The following is a 20876-nucleotide window of genomic DNA, read 5'->3' on the forward strand; positions in this document are numbered from 1 at the left end:
GGAGGGTTGGTAACTCTAGTTTGAGCAGACAGTTTATGAAAGTCAATCTGGAGTTCATTGCAGCTCTTTAATTCACCACCGAATTTACACCAGGGATTTTACTTCACAGCGAGTTCCAACCAGAATCACTTCCAACATCCACAGGGATTTCTCCTCCTTCACTTTGACAGATTATAATGAAATCAGCACAAATGTCATTGAAACAAATCCCCATGGCTCAGCAACAACTGAAAATGGTTCAAACTCCCAGGTCACAGTGCAGTTTACTTATTTCATTCATTACCTGCTCCTCCAGCTGTAGGGCCTCGTCTTCCTGTCAGTGAGCTTTCTTCTGGAGTCTTGCTGTGCATCCCTATGTATAACCATCTCCCTTAATCCTCTATTGACTCTGGCTCAGCAACAAGCTGTCCAACAGCCCGTTCTCCTGTACATAAACCCCACACTGTGTTCAGAGACACCTGATCCAATACCAGTCAGACACGTAACATGTGCCTTATTACAACCACATTCAGGCATTCTATCAATGCTCAGTGACTATTTCATACAACTAATTTTTATTCATTCATGGGATGTGAACATCACTGGCTAAACCAGCATTTGTTGCTCACCCCTTATTTACCCTTGAGAAGCTGGTGGTGAGCTGCCTTCTTGAACCACTGCAGTCCATGTGGTATAGGTACACCCACAGTGCTGTTCGGGAGGGAGTTCCAGTATTTTGACCCTGTGACAGTGAAGGAACGGTGATATATTTCCAAGTCAGGATGGTGTGTGACTTGGTGGGGAACTTGCAGGTGGTGGTGTTGCCATGTGTCTCCTGCTCTTGTCCTTCTAGATGGTAGTGGTCATGGGTTTGTAAGGTGCTGTCTAAGGAGCCTTGGTGAGTTACTGCAGTGCATCTTGTAGATGGTACACACTGCTGCCACTGAGCGTTGATGGTGAAGGGAGTGAATGTTTAAGGTGGTGGATGGGGTGCTGATTAAGCAGGCTGCTTTATGCAGTGATTACACACATATTAAGAGATGTTCTGTCAGACACAGCAGGCCAACACTCGATTTGAAAATCCCAGCGCTCTGGTCTAGTTCGAAATTGAGAAATATTTGACAACCTAACACAGATGGAGCTGACATCCACTGAGTTTGCTCCAAGCCGATGTGACTCTGTCAGTGAAGCAGTTCTTGCAGTGATCATAGTGGGAGGGAGGAGGACATGGTGAAACTGCTCTGCTCTATCTCACTCTGAAATGGTTTCTATCCTATCTGGAGACACTGGTGAAGCTCTAAAGAGGAGTAGGTGAAACAATCCTGACACACGTCACACTGGGTTTGTCTCCCGTGTGGGTCCGTTGATGTTTCAGGAGGCCAGGCAACTGTTTGAAAGCTTTGTTGCAGAACTCACAGCTGAATGCTCTCTCTCCCCTGTGTGGGTTCACTGATGTTCCATGAAGTCTGATGACTGCGTGAAGGCTTTGTTACAAAGCCTCCCACTGGGAGTTTTCTCCCCCAAGTGGCTCCTCTGGTGATCCAGGAGGTTCGAGGAACGTGCAAAAGCTTTTATCACACACCTCACATCTGAAGGGTTTCTCTCCTGTGTGGATCCTCTGGTAGATCTGGAGGGTGGATGAGTGTGTGAAACTTTTAGCACACAGCTCATACCAGAAAGGTTTCTCCCCCGTGTGTGCTCGCTGGTGGATGAGGAGTGTGGATGACTTTACGAAAGCTTTGTTACACGCCTCACATTTGAAGGGTTTCTCCCCTGTGTGTTGCAGGAGGGTTGAGGAATGTGTGAAGGCTTTGTCACAAATCTGTCGGCTGAACTTCCTCTCCCCTCGCTGAATGCGCTGATGCTGCAGGAGTGTCAACGACTGAGTGAAAGATTTGTCACACACCTCACATCTGAAGGGCCTCTCCCCTGTGTGTGCACGCTTGTGGACCTGCAAGCTTGAGGAAGTCACAAACGATTGTCGCAAAACTCACACCTCAGTAGCTTCTCGCCGGGGTGAATACGTTGATGTTGGAGAAGAGTTGATGGGTGTTTGAAGGCTTTGTCACACACCTCACTCCTGAAGGGTTTCTCCCCTGTGTGAATACGCTGATGTCGAAAGAGATTGGACAACTTTAAGAAAGCTTTGTTGTAAATGTCACACAGGAAGGGTCTCTCTCTCAGTCATTGTCCCTCATGGACCATCAGAGAACCCACAGGGGAGAAAGTTTTATCACACACCTTGCATTTGAACAGTTTCTCCCCTGTGTGAATGTGCTGATGTTGAAAGAGATTGGACAACTTTAAGAAAGCTTTGTTACAAACATCACACATGAAGGGTCTCTCTCCTGTATGGGTTCTCTGATGGTCCACAAGGGATGATGACTGAGAGAAAGTTTTATCACACACCTTGTATTTGAACAGTTTCTCCCCTGTGTGGATGAGTTGGTGTTTCAGGAGGTACGATGACCGTACGAAAGTCTTCTCACACACTTCACACCTGATCGGCCTCTCTGTGTGGGTGGGTTGTGGTTTCACAGGGTCTGGTGACTGGACAGAGACTGTCAAATTATCCACATTCAATTAGTTTCTCTTCCATGTTGCTGCCCTTGTGATGCAGGAGGCACGATGGCTTTACTAAGGCTGTCTACACTCTTACCTATCTGTGAATGAGGAGCTCCTACAACCAGATAAATCCCTCATCACGCGTCACTCACTTGTCAGGATTTGAAAATGTTTCACAAGGTGTAATGAACACTCAAAGCCAACTTCACACTCAGATCTCTGCTCACTTTCTTTCTCCTCACGCTTGGAGCTCTGCTCATTCAGGGGTCTCCTCACCCTCTCCCCTCACTCTTGGAGCTGTCCTCACTCTCAGAGCTCCCCTCACTCTCTGTCCTCACCCTGAATGACCTTCCATCCCAGCAGATTTTCCAGTGTTTCAGGTGTGTCAATGACTATGCTTCAATATCTCCTCTTACACGCCCTCCACTCCCGTTACATGCCCTCCGGCCTGTTATGCACCCTCCACCCCATTATGCGCCCTCCACCCCCGTTACATGCCCTCCACCCCCGTTACACGCCCTCCACCCCCGTTACACGCCCTCCACCCCTGTTACACGCCCTCCAGCCTGTTGCACTGACTGATATCTCACAGTCCAACCTATGGAAATGTTGGTTTTGATTGGACGCTGGACACTGGTCAGTTTCTTTCTGACTGTTTATCCGTGAGCAGGAATTTGATTCAATCACTGGAGATGGTTTTCCTGGGAAGTTTTCCCTTGGCTGACACTGGGATCTCCTTGGGTGATGAACAGGATCTATCTGGAATCTCTATCCACTTGTTTAATTCAGTACGATTCTTCTGTAAAACAACAAAAAAAATCCACAAATACTTTCAACTCCTTTGAAGGATCTGCCCCCTCACTGGGAGACTGCTTCAGTGGATAGTGAACCATGAACGCAGCTCCTACTGAACACCTGGTCACTTTCTGACTTTTTACACAACGATAGACCACAACAACTTGCACTTATATAGCACCTTTAACATGTCCCAAGTACAGATGATGAAAGGTTGCTTAAAGAAGTAGGCTTTAAGGAGAATCTTACTAGATGCAATGAAGAGAGCAGGCGGGCATGCCAGGAGCAGCACCAGGCATACCTAAAATTGAGGTGTCAACCTGGTGAAGCTACAACACAGGACTACTTGCATGCCAAACAGCAGAAGCGGCTTGCGATAGACTGAGCTAAGCAATCCCACAATCAACGGATCAGATCTATGTTTGGCAGTGCTGCCACATCCAGTCATGAATGGGGTTGACAATTATACAACTAACCGGAGGAGGATGCTCCACAAATATCCCCATCCTTGATAATGGGGGAGCCCAGCACATTAGTGCAAAAGATAAGGCATTTGCAACAATATTCAGCCAGAAGTGTAGTCTCCTCTCCACCTCGGCCTCCTCCAGAGATCCCCAGCATCACAGATCCCAGTCTTCAGCCAATTCAATTCACTCCACGTGATATCAAGAAATGGCTGAAGGCACTGGATACTGCAAAGGCTATGGGCCTTGACAATGTTCAGGCAATAGTACTGAAGACTTCCCTAGTCACGCTGTTCCAGTATAGCACTGGCTTCTACCCAGCAATGTGGAAAATTGCCCAGTTATGTCCTGCACACAAAAAGCAGGACAAATCCAACCCAGCCAATTACCGCCCCATCAGTCTACTCTCGTCATCAGCAAAGTGTTGAGAAGTGTTGTTGACAGTGCTATCAAGTGGCACTTACTCAGCAATAATCTGTTCGCTGATGCCCAGTTTGGGTTCTGCCAGGGCCACTCAGCTCCTGACCTCATTATAGCCTTGGTTCAAATATAGACAAAAGAGCTGAACTCCAGAGGTGAGAGTGACTGCCCTTGACAGCGAGGCAGCATTTGACCGAGAGTGGCATCAAGGAGCCATAGCTAAACAGAGTCAATGAGAATCAGGGGGAAAACTCTCCACTGGTTGGAGTTATATCTAGCACAAAAGAAGGTGGTTGTTGGAGGTCAATCATCTCAGTCCAGGTCATTACTGCAAGAGTTCCTCAGGGTAGTGTCCAAGGCCCAACCATCTTCAGCTGCTTCATCAATGACCTTCCTTCCATCATAAGGTCAGAAGTGGGGATGTTTGCTGATGATTGCATAATGTTCAACACCATTCGCGACTGCTCAGATACTGAAGCAGTCTGTGTCCATACGCAGCAAGACCTGGACAACATTCAGTCTTGGACTGATAAGTGGGAAGTAACATTTGCATGCCACACAAGGTCTAGGCAATGACCATCTCCAACAAGAGAGAATCTAACCATCTCCCCTTGTCAGTCAATGACATTAACATCGCTGAATCTCCCACTATCAACATCCTGGATGTTACCATTGACCAGAAACTGAACTAGACTAGCCATATAAATACCATGGCTACAAGAGCAGGTCAGAGGCTGGGAATCCTATGGTGACTAACTCACCTCCTGACTCCCCAAAGCCTGTCCACCATCTACAAAGCACAAGTCAGGAATATGATGGAATACTCTCCATTTGCCTAGATCAGTGCAGCTCCGACAACACTGAAGAAGCTGGACACCATCCAGGATGCTTGATTGGCACCCCATCCACAAACATTCACTCCCTCCACCACCAATGCACAGTGGCAGCAGTGTGTACCATCTACAAGATGCACTGCAGCAACTTACCAAGGCTCTTTAGATAGCACCATCCAAATCCACAAACTCTACCACCAAGAAGGACAAGGACAGCAGACACATGGGAACACAACAACCTGGAAGTTTCCCTCCAAGCCACTCAGCATCCTGACTTGGAAATATATCACCGTTCCTTCACTGTTGCTGGGTCAAAATTCTGGAACTCCCTTCCTAACGGTGCTGTGTGTGTGTACCTACGGTTCAAGAAGGTGGCTCATCACTTACAGGGGGAAAAGTATTCTGTATACCGCCTTGGGACTTAACCCCTTAGACACAAGAATGATTCCAGGGAAAAGGAACTGTAGCTGTGAGGATAGAGTGGAGAGGTTGGGACTCTTTCCCTTGGAGAAAAGAAGACTGAGACGAGACTTGATAGAGGTATTCAAAATCCTGAGGGGTATGGACAGGGTAAATAGTGAGAAACTGTTCTCACTCAACAGAGCATCAAGAACTAGAGGGCACAGATTCAAAATAATTGGCAAAAGTCTGAAAGTGATGTGAGGAAACTTTTTTTCACCCAGAGGGTGGTTGGAGTTTGGAACAAACTTTGAAAGGGTGGTGGAGGCAGGTTCGATTAAGGTATTCAAAAGGGAATTGGATGGCTCCCTGAAAAGAAAGAATGTGCAAGGTTACAGGGATAAGGCAGCAACGTGGGACTAGGTAGAATGCTCTTTCAGAGAACTACTGCAGATTTAATGGGCTGAATGGCCTCCTTTTGCACCATAAAGATTCTGTGATACTGTAACTGAATCTAATACATCAGAAATATGATCAGGTATCATCACCCATGACTTAGTTAGCACTCTCGTCTCTGAGTCAGAAGATTGTGGATTTAAGTCTCACACCAGAGTCTTGAGCACTCCGTCTGTTATACTAATGCATTACTGCGGGAGTGCTGCACTGTCAGAGGTACCATCTCCAGATGCATTAAACCAAGATTCCCTCTACACTCTCAGGTGAATATAAAAGATGTCATGGCACTCGATCGCAGAAGAGCAGGGGAATTATCCCTGACGTCCTGGTCAATATGCATCCTGCAATCAATGTCACAAAAACGGATCATCCAGTGATTATCAAGTTGCTGTTTGTGGGAGTTTGCTGTGTGCAAAGTGGCTGCCATGCTTCCTAAAAAAGAAAGAGACTTTAAAACAAGCTTCATTGGCTGTAAAGTATCTCCAGAAGGGAGATAAATCACGCTGTGTAAACTATTGAGGTATTTCCCTCTTGTCCAGAACAGGGAAAATTCTGACACATTCTCCTGAATCGTCAGCTTCCTGGGACGGAGGGAATCCTCCCAGAGACACAGTGACATCTGTGCATAGCAGAAGTTTCTATGCATATTGATGTCTTCTTTTGGTGATTTGGTCAAAGGTTAAATTGACCTTCTTGAAACGATTGTTCTGACACTGGGAGAGGTTTGAGACAGACGCTGCTGAGACAGACAGTGCTGTGGAACGACAGCTCCCCTGTATGAGCACTGGAGGGTAAACAACACAGACAACTCTCAGTGTAATGGAAGCAGGTGACCCGGCTCCAAGTCCATGTGAAGAAATTGGTGTATGGTGAGAGAGGAGGAGTAGGTGAAACAATCCTGGCACTTGTCACACTGGAAGAGTTTGTCTCCCGTGTGGGTTCACTTATGTTTCAGGAGGTCCGACAAACGTGTGAAGGCTTTATTACAGAACACACACCGATAGGGTTTCTCCCGTGTGAATGCTTTGGTGTGCACGGAGGTTCGTTAGCTAGGAGAATGATTTGTTGCAAAATTCACACGTGAATGGTTTCTCCCTGGTGTGAATATTATGGTGCATGAGGAATTGCGATGACATGGAGAATGATTTGTTACATAACTCGCAGAAGAATGGTTTCTTGCCTGTGCGAATGCATTGGTGTGCATGGAGGCTCATTAGCTGCGAAAATAATTTGTCACACATCTTGCAAGGGAATGGCTTCCCTCCAACTTGAATGCTTTGGTGCATGCGGAGAATGATTTGTCGCACACCTCACACATGAAGAGCTTTTCACCTGCATGCACACGTTGGTGATTCAAGAGCATCAATGATTGTGTGCAGGTGTCGCACTCCTCATTCGTGAATGATTTCGCATCCATCTAATTGTACAGTTGTTCCTTGGGTGATGGTCAGGATCTATCTGCGGTGTCTATCCTCTCTGTATTCTCTGGTGTAGTACGGTGCAATCCTTCTGTAAAACATGAAAATGAAACATGATTTCCACCAACTCCTTCTCCTCCCTTGCTGAAGGGGCTGACTCCTCAGTTAGAGACTGTTCCACAGTGAGTGTCAGTCTGCTCTTCCCCGTGTGGGGGTCAGATGCAAGTCCTTTCTTTTTCCTCACTTGACTGTCACACAACCTCCATTTCCAGCAGGGACACTGGATAGGGACCAGAAGCAGACAACTTGGCTACTTTCTTTCCTCCGCCCAGACCCCCAACTTCCCAGGCACCATGAGGACAATGGAAAAGACAGTCGGGCAGAGTGTAAAATGGGCTGTCAATTCACTCTGAGCTTATGTCGTGCTGGCAAAGACCAGTTTACCCTTAGAGTATGTGTTTAATATGAAAAACACTCAGGACGTAAATTAATTCAATGCAGATTCTGAAATTTTTCCCTCTGTTTTCCAAAATTATTTGAAGAAAACAGACTGGACAGGAAGTGCTACAAGCAAAGGAAAATATTGCTTCAGTGTAGCTGATTGAAGGGTTCTGGTTTATCCTGGGAAATTAGATACACTGCACTCGCTCCGACTGCACATCCCAAATTCAGCTATCAGCCACAGCACTGGGAAAACCTATCAAATCCAAGCCCAGGCCTTTGGGAAAGGCCGAGGCCTTCAGGTAAAATCTTTAAAGAAGGTATTAAAAGACATTTCAATAAATGTGTCTCCAGGTACAGCAGCCGAATTGTTATGGTGTTGGATTAACAATCCAGAGGTTGTGTGTTCAAATCCAACCACGGAAAGTTACATACATAGAATTACAATGCAAAAACAGGCCATTCGGCCCACATTGGTCCATGCTGGTATTTATGCTTCACATGAGCCTCCTTTCTCCCCTCTTCATCCCACCCTATCAGCATTTCCTGCTGTTCCTTTCTCCCTCATATGTTTATCTAGTTTCCCCTTAAAGACATCTATGACATTCACCTCAGCGATTCCATGTTGTTAAACTGAATTTTAAAAATTTAAATTTGCAGAACAGAATTTTTAAAAAATTGAAAACCTAAAACATCTAACATTGTCCTTCAGGGAAAGGAACTTGCTCCAACTGCCTGGTCTGGTCTATATGTGACTCCAGTCCCACACAACATGGTTGACTCTGAACTGCCCTCCGAAGTGGCCAAGCAAACAATGATAAACAATCTCTACAAAGTCCAATAATAAGAGGAAAATCAGATAGATCTGGACAATCCTGGCATTGTGTCAGAATAAGATTAAGGTGATCTCAGCCCAGTGAAATCTGTAAAGTCTCTCTCACCAAGGTCTAAGGACAAGTACCCAAGTGAGGAGAGCTGCCCCACAGATTGGTCAAGTAGCAGTGATATTCACTGAATCGTATCAATCTGGAAACATCCCAGACTCCTCCGTCACCATCCCTGGGTATATCCCATCCCACTGGCAGATGGGGAAGTCTCAATATTGACTCCATGGAGTCTCACGGCTTCAGGTCAAAGAAGTTCAAGGAAAACTACCTCTCCCCTCCCAACTGATGAGTGAGTGTTTCACCACGTTAATCATCACCAGGGAAGTACATTAAGGACAGATCCCAAAATGATCTCAGACAGGACCATTCAAACCTGAAGATTAGTGTGGATATTATGGGATGTAATTATTATAAATTCTGCTCCTTCACTCACCATCTCCTGACTTGGTTTTCAGTCCCTACAGGAAGTGAAGCAGTTGTGAAAGAGGAAGAGGAGGGAATGGGCAGAGTGGGTGGGGCTCTCTGATTGACGTCTCTCACAACCAATCAGCAACAGAAATAAAAACAAGGATGAAACAGATCCATAGGTGCTGTTCGACCTGCGGAGATTTTACAGCATTTCCTGTTTTTATTTCATATTTCCAGCATCCGTGGTATTTTGCTTTTATATTTGGGACAGAAATACGTTGAAATCTCATTCACAATTAATATGTCAATCACTCAGGTGAGAAAAATCACAAAGGAGGAGGCGGGACTTTTCTCATTCAAAGCTACCAGTTCTGCCCAGGCACTGTGAGGACAGCCTCTCACCCGCTCGGAACGGCTTTACCCCGGCGGCCCTGGCGCCTGCGCAGTGAGGAGTGGGCAACATTCAGTCTGGGACACACGCAGGCCGCTGTGCCTGATGGGAGTTGCAGTTCTGACGCGCGCAGGGGCGTTTGGAGCCCAACGTTCGGGAGTTCGAACCCGAGTGGCTGTCACGTGGGCGGAATTGGAATTGGAGGTGCGCACCTGTAAATCCCGCCCCCGGACGGCAGGAACCAGGATCTCAGCCGTTTAACCCCTTTGACCCCCCACCCCAGACACCCATCAACTTGGTTAAATGGATAACATGGGACTACATTCTACATTGGTTTTCTGTGACTGGTGAGAGACTGTTTTCTGCAGACTGTGGAGTAAAAGTATAAAGGTTTGACTGTCCCAGTTTTGAATCCATCTCCCTTACTGGTGCTGAAGGGCCTGTCCTCCATTTAGCCCCTGCCCCAGTTAAGATTGTAGATCTAAGGTGCTCCGCTCCATGGCCCGGTCCTCAAATCATTTCTCTCCCTCTTGAAGCTGTCTGCTTGCCATTCCTTTACTACTAGATTTCTGTTTTGTCTGGTGGTGAGGGGCATTTCTTTCTGACTCCAGGTAAAATGGGACAGATTGTAAGAGACCCTCTGTGAATCTGACATCAGGTCATCAGATGGCTTTACACAGGGGCAGCGTGTGGATGAGAAATAGTGGGGGTGGGTTCCCGTTCCCCAGCTCATCTTTGGGGTGTTTCCCCCAATATGACACACTGGAGCTCAGAAGTTATGACCGAATAAAAGCAGCAGGTCAACAAGGCTATTTTTTTAAAAACTCAAACAATATCACAGGGGGCAATTTTTTTGAGGAATAAAATTGAAAATCAGAGAAGTTATGTTGAACTTGTCCAGAACCTTGGTTAGGTCACACTTCTGTGCACAGTTCTGATCTCCAGATTGAAAAAGGACATAAAGGAACTGGAGAAGGTGAAAAAACATTTATAGTGATGATGGTGAGAATTGGGAGATTGTAACTACGAGGAAAGACTGAATAGATTGACACTCTTATCCGTAGAAAAAAGAAGGCTGAGGGGTGACATCACAGAAATCTTTAAAATGATGAATTATAAGATTAAGAATTTGGGGGTAAATGGAGAGAAGATGTTCCCACTTGTGTGGGGGAGTCCAAAACTAGGGGCCATAAATATAAGATGGTTAATAATAAATCCAATGAGGAATTCTTCATGAGAATGATTACAATGTGGAACTTGTTCCCACAGGGAATGGTTGAGGTAAATAGTTTTGATTAATTTGATGGGAAGTCAGGTAAGCACATGAGGGAGAAGGGAATAGAAGGATCTGCTGATAGAGTGAAATAAAATGAGGGAGAAAGTTCATGTGGAGCATAAGCACTGGTAGAAAGCAGATGGGCTGAATGATCTGTTTCTGTGTTTTAAAAACTCGAATCAAATGAAAAATGCTGGAAATACTCAGCAGGTCAGGCAGCATCTGTGGAGAGAAACAGAGTTAACATTTCAGCTCGAAATGACCTTTCATCAGACTAGTTTGGATTTTGAATGGCTCTTCCATTTATCATTCCAGCAGCGCCCCACTCCCCCGATCCACCCCAAGGCCCCTCCACGAGTCCTGCGGTCTACAAGTGCCTTATTTTCCCAATGTTGGTAATCCTGGAGTCAATCTCCAAGTTACAATCACTCCCTAAGCACAGGTTACACACTGAGCACAGAGTCACTCTCCCAGGTCACAGTGTGACACTCGGAGCACAGAGTCAATTCTAAACCAGAGAGGCACTCTCTGATTCCCAGAGTCACTCTCCAACCACTATCTCAATCTCCTCTCCCAATCTCTATTCTCTGTTCCTCCTTCCCATGCCCCTTTCTCCTGTATGCCTCTCTCCTGTGTCCCTCTCCCCAGCGCATGTGCTGATCCCATCACTGCACGTCATCGCTGCCTTGGATGCTGTGGGTCTTTCTCTTCTGTTGTCAATGACATCCGAGGCTACACATCCCACACTGATGTTGTCAGTTTGAAAGCCTCCGAGGGTGAAGAATGTTATTCTCACACTAGAAATCTCTGTCAAACATTTACCAGGGGAACTGAGACAGCAGCTGCAATAAGTGAGGTTTTATTCAGATGGGACAATGACAAGTTTAAATCCCCACCTGATCTGCTGCTCAAAATCACCTCCGTTTCCTGTCAGAGAGCCCCACCCACTCTGCCCATTCCCTCCTCTTCCTGTTCCACAGCTGCTTCACTTCCTGTAGGGACTCAAAACCAACTCAGGACGTGGTGAGTGAACGAACACAATTTATAATAATTACATCACGTAATATCCACACTAATCTTCAGGCAGCCTGACTATCCTGCGGGGAATCAGCTGTGGAAATGCCCCTTATGCTGTGTGAGAACATCCAGCTGAGAGAGCTGTTTACTCGGTGCTTTGTGCTGAACTGTTTGCCTGGAGCTGTGTGTTGGATATTGAGTGTGTTTATTGGAAGCATTTCCCTTCTGATTTACAGGCTGACTTTTGTTGATGGCTCATTACTGAATATGAGAAGGTGAGGTGTAATTATCTGGGAGGTGCAGAGTGTCTGAGGATTCTTACTGATTTCCTATTGTTGAGTTCTGTGTGTGTGTGTTGGGAGCTGGTTATTATCCTGTGGACTGTGAATGGTCAGTTCTGTCTGTGTGTGGGGATCGGGATGTTTCCTGCCTTTTCAAATCCCTCCAAGAACTCCCTCCCCCCACCTCCCTTTGTAACCTCCTTCAAAAGGGAGAAAAGAAAGGCTTGCATTTATATAGAGCCTTTCATGACCACCAGATGTCCCAAAGCTCTTGACAGCCAATTAAGTACTTTTGAAGTGTGGTCACTTGTAATTTACGAAACGCGGCAGCCAATGAGTGCACAGCAAGCTCCCACAAACAGCAATGTGATAATCACCAGATAATCTGTCTTGTTGTGTTTATTGAGGTACTGTTACAGTCCCTGTCGAGACTGATAACTTTTAAAAGATATTTGAATTCACAGGGCAGAATTTTACCTCCCCCCACCGCTGGGTTTGTAGGCGGGGGGGGGGGGGGGGTCACTGTAAGATTTCTTCGATGACCTTCCCACTTGGCTGCTGCCCACCCTGACCTCTCCACAATTTTACTCTTGGATGGGCAAAGCCTAGGCCAACCTGCTTGCCCTTCTCCCAGTTGTGGCCTTTAAGTGGCCAATTATTGACCACTTAAGGGCCTTTTCCCGCCCAGCTGGGGGGAGGAGTTCAGGGGCGGGTGGGGGATGTCCAAAAGTGAACCATGTTCAGGCCTCGGGCAAGAAAGGGGCTGGGTGTCACCTCCATCAGCAGTATCCTTTCATCATGGCTCTCCGCCCCCCCCCCCACCGCTATATGCAGATTCACAGTTTTACGGGAACCAGTCCAACTTCACCCTCAGCTTCCCTCAGAAATGAGTTCACTTCAATTTCACTGAATCGTAACTTTGAGTGACCATCAAAAGGTGCTTCACTGAGTCTCCAGAGAAGTTCCTGAGGCCCTCTCCAGTGCTTTCTTTCCCAGCTACACCAGGAAGAATCTTCCGGAGTCTTGATTGCCATGGCCTGCCTATCTTCAACCAGAGATTGTGATCCTTCCTGCATTCTGTCTGCTAGCCCACAGAACAGACACCCTCTCCTCTTTGACCATGCTGATTGCAATCCTTGGTCTCTCTGTGAGACCTAACTCAGTCTCTCTCCCTCTGTCCAGAATCTCAGAGACAAAAAGTCTGTCCAGTCAGCCCAGCTGCTTCTGCCTTTGTTTTCAGGTGTGATCACTTTGCATCTTGGTCAGCAAATCCCATCCAACCCCCATGGTAATCAAACCAGCTGACCTGTTGCCGAGCAGTTTTACAACCTCCTACCAGCCCCCATTTCCAACATATTCTGTTTTCCCTTAAATTACAAAGGCAGTTTAAAATATAACAATCTTACAATCTTTGCATTAATAACACAGTGGGGAGGATTTGCGTGATCTGGAGTGGAGTTCTCCCAGCACCTCAGGAGGGGGCCGGGTTTGATCATCTACTCACTGTTTTTAGCTGAATACACTTTAACATTGTGCCCTGCACTCATGAACTGGTCTCCAACATGGCTGAGAATGGAGATGTTCACAGAGCCATCTTCTCCTGTTACTGGACAGGTTGCCCATAATTCTCAGCAAGATGTGGCAGGACGACAGAGCTTTGTTCTGATCTGTTGCTTGTGGTGCTGTTTGGCTCTGTTTGTTACCTGCTTGGTGTTTAGTCTGCCTGTAGCCCTCTGTATGTTCACTAGGTTCAAACTTGGATTCTATAGTATGCGCAATGCTGACATGTCTATCTATTGGCTTGATGATAATTATGGAATGAGGGCTGTGCTGGGCTGTGAGATTGTGGTGGAATACAATCCTGCTGCTGCTGATGGCTCACTGCACCTCATGGATACCTAGTTTTGGGATCTGTCCTTAGTCTACTTCCCTTGTAATGATTAACATGGTGAAGTACTCATTCATCAGTTGGGAGGGGAGTTGTAGTTTTCCTTGAATATGTTTGACCTGAAGCCATGAGACTCCATGGGGTCAATATTGAGATTTCCCCACCTGCCAGTGGGATGGGACATACCCAGGGATGGTGACGGAGGAGTCTGGGATGTTTCCAGATTGATACGATTCAGTGAGTATCACTGCTACTTGACCAGTCTGTGGGGCAGCTCTCCTCACTTGGGTATTGTCCTCAGACCTTGGTGAGAGAGACTTTACAGATTTCACTGGGCTGAGATCACCTTAATCTTATTCTGACACAATGCCAGGATTGTCCAGATCGATCTGATTTTCCTCTTATTATTGGACTTTTTAGTGATTGTTTATCATTGTTTGCTTGGCCACTTCAGAGGGCAGTTCAGAGTCAACCATGTTGTGTGGGACTGGAGTCACATGTAGACCAGACCAAGCAATTGTAGCAGGTTCCCTTCCCTGAAGGACAATATTTGGGTTTTCAGGACAATATAAAAGTTCTCATGTTTTATTTTGATTCTATTCTGCAAATTTTAAAATTTAGTTTCACAACATGGAGTGGTTGAGGTGAATAGCATAGATGCCTTTAAGGGGAAACTAGATAGGCAAATGAGGGAGAAAGGAACAGAAGGATATGCTGATAGAGTGAGATGAAGGGTGAGAGGACGTTCATGTGAACCATAAACACCAGCATGGACCAATTGGGCCGAATGGCCTGTTTCTGCACTGTAATTCTATGTATGTAACTTTCCATGGTTCAATTTGAGCTCTCAAACACTGGGTTGTTCATCCAACACCATAGCAATTCGGCTGCCATACCTGGAGACACATTTATTGAAATCTCTTTTAATGCCTTCTTTAAAGATTTTACCTGAAGGCCTCGGCCTTTCCCAAAAGCCTGGGCTTGGATTTGATAGTTTTGCCCAGTGCTGTGGCTGATTGCTGAATTTGGGATGTGCAGCCTGAGCGAGTGCAGTGTATCTAATTTCCCAGGATAAACCAGAACCCTTCAATCAGCTACACTGAAGCAATATTTTCCTTAGCTTCTAGCACTTCCTGTCCAGTGTTTTTTCTTCAAATAATTTTAGTAAACAAGGGAGAAATTTCAAAATCTCAATTGAATTAACATTTGTTTTTATATTAAACACTCTAAGAGTAAAACTAATCTTCACCAGCACGACTCGAGTTAATAGTGAATTGATAGCCCGTTTTACACTCCACCTGACTGTCTTTTCCATTGTCCTCACTGGGAAGATGGGGGTCTGGGTGGAGGAAAGAAAGTAGCCACGTTGTCTGCTCTGTCACTATCTAATGTCCCTGCTGAAAACAGAGAGTGTGTGACAGTCAAATGAGGAAAAAGAAAGGACTTGCACCTGATCCCCACACAGGGTGTTGTGATTATGTGTTTGCATGCATCGTAATGTAAAGGTGCTCAGCAGAGTAGGGGTTAACATGGGACTGGAGAGTAGCACTGCCCACAGTATGATGTATGAAGTCACATGGTATACTCTCACAGAACACTCTAGAAGCAGCACTCTGTAAGTAAGGAGCATACCTACAAGGCAGTAACAGCTCCATGCAAGATAGGAAACTGGGAACTGTAAATAGTTAAAGACTACCAATAAAGGGTTCATGTTTAAACATACAACTCTGCAGGATCTCATCACTGAGCGATCATCCCACAGCAGAAGAAAAAACACATGGACCCGTCATTGGTAGTCTTTAACTATTTACAGTTTCCAGGTAGCTATCGTGCGTGGAGCTGTAACTATTTTTTTCCATTTACTGGATATAGGCGTCACTGCCTAGGCTAGCATTTATTGCTCACCCTTAGTTGCCCTTGAGAAAGTCGTGTGAGCTGTCTTGTTGAACCGCTGCAGTCCATGTGGTGTAGGTACACACACACACTGCTGTTAGGGGGGGGATTTCCAGGATTTTGACCCAACAACAGTGAAGAACGGTGACATATTTCCAAGTCAGGATGGTGAGTGACTTGGAGGGGATCTTCCAGGTAGTGGCATTCCCATTTATCTGCTGTCCTTGACCTTCTAGATGGTAGTGGTCATGGGTTTGGGAGGTGCTGTCTAAAGAGGTTTGGTACATTCCAGCAGTGCATTTTGTAGATAGTACACAATGCTGCTATTGTGTGTCGGTGGTGGAGGGAGTGAATGTTTGCGGAAGGGGTGCCAATCAAGCCGGCTGCTTTGTCCTGGATGGTGTCAGGCTTTTTGAGTGTTGTTGGAGCTGCACTTGTTCAGGCAAGTGGGGAGTATTCCATCACACTCCTGACTTGTGCCTTGTAGAAGGTGGACAGGCTTTGGGGAGTTTAGGAGGTGAGTTACTTGCCGCTAGATTCCTAGCCTCTGACCTGATGTCATAGCCACAGTATTTATATGGCTGGTCCAGTTCAGTTTCTGGTCGATACCAACCCCCAGAATGTTGATAGTGGGGAATTCAGTGATGGTAATGTCATTGAATATCAAGGGGCGATGGTTAGATTCTCTCTTGTTGGAGATGGTCATTGCCTGGCACTTGTGTGGCACAAATGTTACTTGCCGCTTGTTAGCCCAAGCTTGGATCTTGTCCAGGTCTTGCTGAATTTGGACATGGACTGTTTCAGGTAGGTTGCTTACTTACAAAGTGCTGCTTCTAGAATGTTCTGCGAGGTTATAGCATGTGACTCCATACATCACATCACATCATGGGGTATGCTATTCTCCAGTCACACATTAACCCTTGCTCTGCCGAGCACCTTTACCTTACAATGCATGCAGGCACATATCACAATAAAGGGGAATAGCAGACTGGCCCTCACTGTGGAACAGCTCTAACTGAGGAGTCAGCCCCTTCAGCAAAGGAGGAGAGGGAGTTGGAGGAAATCATATTTCCTTTTCCTATTTTACAGAAGGATTGCACCGTACTACACCAGAGAATACAGAGAGGATAGACACCTCAGATAGATCTTGACCATCACCCAACGAACAACTGCACATCACCATCAGATCTGAAACTGATCAATGGTGTGGAATGTTCCATCAGAACCAACCTTTCTGCTGGTTTAGCTGTGGGCGATCGGTCAGGGTGAGGCTGGGAAGAAGTGTGAGTGGGCTCCAAGTGTGGTGAGATCTTCAATCATTCATCGAGCCTCATGAACCACTGACTCATTCCTACAGGTGAGAGGCTGTTCAAGCGTGAGGACTCCACTCATAAGACCTGCTAACAAACACGGTGCATCTGTTGAACCACCTGTAACATGGGCAGCTACATGGAAGAGAAAACATTCAGGTGTGACATGTGCAATCAAGCGTTCGCATGGTCATCGACGCTTGTGAAACACCGACGGATCCACACTGGGGAGAAGCCGTTCAAGTGTGAGGTGTGCAACAAGGGCTTTGCAGAATCATATGCCCTGCTGACACACCTCCGCGTTCACACTGGGGAAAAGCCATTCACATGCGTTTACACTGGGGAAAAGCCATTCACATGCGAGGTGTGGACAAATCATTCTCACAGTCATCAAGCCTCCGCAGACACCAATGCATTCACACAGGGGAGAAGCCATTTGCTTGCGAAGTATGTGACAAATCATTCACACGGTCATCGAATCTTCATGTGCATCACCATATTCGTACATCGGAGAAACCATTCATATGCAATCTGTGCGACAAATAATTCTCGTGTTTGTTTGTCCTACGTGCACACCAACGCACTCACACCGGAGAGAAACCATTCAGCTGTGAGGTGTGTGGGAAGACATTCTCACAGTCATCGAGCATCTGTGCACACCAACGCATTCACACCAGGGAGAAACCATTCACGTGCGAGGTGTGTAACAAATCATTCTCAAGGTCATTGTACCTCCTGCTCCATCAGAGGATCCACACTGGAGTAACCATTCAGATGTAAGGATTACAATAAAGTTTTCGTGACGTCTTCAACTCTCCTGGAACACCAAAGGATTCACACAGGAGAAACTCTTTAGGCGCGATGTTTGTTGACAAGGCTTTCAACCACTCCTCTGATCTCCTAAACCACCAGAGGATCCGCACTGGACAGAAACCATTCGCATGTGAGGTGTGTGATAAGGCTTTCACACAGTCAGTAAATCTCCTGGCTCAACAATGCACTCACAGGGGAGAAACCCTATCGGTGTGAGTTCTGTCATGAAGCCTTCACGCAGTTGTTGGATCTCCTGGAACATAGCAACCCCACACAGTAGACAAACCCTTCCAGTGTGACCTGTTCCAGGATTGTTTCACCTAATCCTCTTCTCTCGATATATAGTCAGGGGAGTTCTTTTTCCCCCCAAATCCATAGGATGAGTTCATGGAATCTTGATGTGAGCAGAAGTCCACCAGCTTTGAAGACCTCAGCTGGAATACCATCGGGACCACAGGCTTTGTTGTTTTTCATCTGTTTGATTGTTTACTACAGCTCTCCCATTAATGGTGACTCACCCATGGATTCTACCACAGGCACTGGGGGAATAGACTGGAGGATATCAGCTGCCACTGTGGATTCATGGTTGATTTGTCCAAAATGTTCTTTCCAGCGTTAATAGATGGCATTGTCATCCTAAAGAAGAGAAACACCATCCTGTGAACAAAAGAGGTTTTGTCCATTTGACCTCGGTCTATAGATGTCATGGCAATCAACATATTGTTGGATCTCTCGGCCTTTCTCTTCCCACTACTCGTTCTTCATCTTCCAGATTTGTCTTTGGGCGTCAGCGTTGAGCTGTTGAAATGCTGCCTTCTTGAGTTGTGACCTTGGGTTGTTCTGCCAGGCAATGAAGGCTGATCGCTTTTGTTCCAGGAGGTCACATATTTGAGCGTCATGTTCGTCGAACCAGTCCTGGTGACAGTGATGTTCGAACCCAATGATCTGGACACAGCAGTTTATTACAGCTGACTTTATTTGATCCCACTGTTTGGGAATTGAGTTGAATGTGTGAAGATTTGGCAGATTGGTTGTGAGCTTAACTTGGAATTCATCTCTTCAATCGGGCTGTTTTAGGGCTGAGACATTGATCTTCTTCCTCTTGGACTTTTACACCCTGTGACCTCTTGGTGCTGGGTGGATGGTCATCACTGATCGAACAAGTTGATGATCTGTCCAGCAGGCATCAGTCCCCCACATGGATCGAGTGATACTTAGAACTTTGACTTGGCTTTAGACCTTCCAGAGGAACCTCCAACATGGTCTTTGTTGCCAAACAAATCGAAGAAAAATGTCGAGAACAACACCATTCATCAACGTAACCAATGCATTTGACTCAGTGAATCGCGAGGCTCTGTGGATCGTGTTGCAATGATTTGGATGTCCAAGAAACTTCATCACAATCCTGCAATTGCTTCATGATGATATGTCTGCAGCTGTCTTGAGTGGGAGATCTGAAACAGAAGCCTTCAAAATCCAGACTGGTGTCAAGCAAGGCTGTGTGATAGCCCCCATTCTATTTACAATCTACCTGACAGTGGCTATTGGCCTCATCAAAGATCAACTGCCCTCTGGTGTCAGTATTAAATACCATCTAGATGGGAAACTCATTTACCTCAGTCACCTCCGTGCCAAAACTAAACTGACCACCATAGGTACACATGATCTACAGTTTGCAGATGACTGCAGTGTCGTTGTCCACTCTGCAACAGATTTGCAAACCTCTCTCAATCTCTTCAATCTGCATCTGTTTGTATGATGTGTCACTGAAGTTCGGTTCATTTCTGACCATCAGAATTGGGAGCCAGACTAAAGCACAGGGATTTTAAAGAAACTTCTGTCTGTGGTATTCTGAGAGAGTTTAACCTGATGTGTGTGTGTGTGTGTGTATATGTGTGTGTGTTAGTAAAGTGAGCCAGCTCTCAGGAGTGAGTATAGGTTAAAATCGGACCCTACTTTGGTTGGTGAATTACAGAATAATCCTATTCAGGTGACGGGTGTTTGACTAATACCATGGGTAATGTTTGTACTCTCCTGTCTGGGAGGACTACTATCCTGAGTATGGTGAGGAAGTCGAGGTGAGTCTCCTCAGCCCATCATACCTCAGTGTAATAACGGTGTGATATATTCACCTTACACTCTTCCAAGATTCATTTCATGTTTTGGGAAAGATCTTGAGTAATTTTCAAATGCTTTGTTATTTTGATTGATTCAAAGTTTGGTGTGAGCTGAATAACGTGTTGTTGTTTGTCTGCTGTTTAATCAATCTTCTGTATAGATTTATAACTCACAGTAAATTTACTTTTTACCTTAACTCAAACTATCTGATTTGTCAGAATGGTGTTTTCCTATTCACTGAAACACTCAGGAGCCTACACGATATATTGGTCAATGTCACTGTGGGCTGGTATACTTTCTCCATCAATGGGTTTACAATTTCCAGTTCACAGGAAGCAGAACGTTTCCCAAATCAAGAAACTTTCATTTACATAGAAACATAGAAAATAGGAGCAGGAGTAGCTCATTCGGCCCTTCGAGCCTGCTCCGCCATTCAATATAATCATGGATGATCCTCTATCTCAACACCATACTCCTGCTCTCTCCCTATACCCCTTGACACCTTGAGAGTCTAGAAATCTATATATTTCCTTCTTAAATATATTGAGTGACATGGCCTCCACAGCCTTCTGTGGTAGAGAATTCCACAGGTTCACCACCCTCTGAGTGAAAACGTCTCTCCTCATCTCAGTTCTAAATGGCCTACCTCGTATCCTGAGATTGTGACTCCTTGTTCTAGACTAGCATCCAGTCTGTCCAGCCCTGTCAGAATTTTATATGTTTCAGTGAGATCCCCTCTCACTCTTCTAAACTGCAGTGAATACAGGCCTAGTTCCCCATTCTCTCCTCATACAACAATCCTGCCATCCCAGGAATCAGTTTGG

At 45.9% G+C, this 20876-nt stretch overlaps 1 protein-coding gene and 2 pseudogenes across 4 annotated transcripts in view; 1 reads left to right on the top strand and 2 right to left on the bottom strand.

Annotated features, from left to right (window-relative positions):
* The window catches only part of LOC144695167 (uncharacterized), a 78035-nt pseudogene extending 68909 nt beyond the window's left edge, over nt 1-9126 (bottom strand). Inside the window, exon 1 of the transcript XR_013579895.1 lies at nt 9091-9126. The product of XR_013579895.1 is annotated as an uncharacterized LOC144695167 (transcript). The remainder of the gene's footprint in view (nt 1-9090) is intronic.
* LOC144695267 (uncharacterized) overlaps nt 1-20876 on the top strand; it is a 556511-nt gene that overhangs the window by 465406 nt on the left and 70229 nt on the right. The window contains exon 1 of one of the 3 annotated variants that reach the window (XM_078566179.1): nt 17106-17168. The exons of the other annotated variants lie outside the window; for them this stretch is intronic. The gene's annotated coding sequence lies outside the window, so the exon portion shown is untranslated. Of the gene's footprint in view, nt 1-17105; nt 17169-20876 lie in introns of those variants that run through there. 3 annotated transcript variants of the gene reach the window in all.
* LOC144695168 (uncharacterized) lies at nt 1469-7328 on the bottom strand (annotated as a pseudogene).

This window comes from Cetorhinus maximus, chromosome 21, assembly GCF_964194155.1.
Source record: "Cetorhinus maximus chromosome 21, sCetMax3.hap1.1, whole genome shotgun sequence".
Taxonomy (NCBI): domain Eukaryota; kingdom Metazoa; phylum Chordata; class Chondrichthyes; order Lamniformes; family Cetorhinidae; genus Cetorhinus; species Cetorhinus maximus.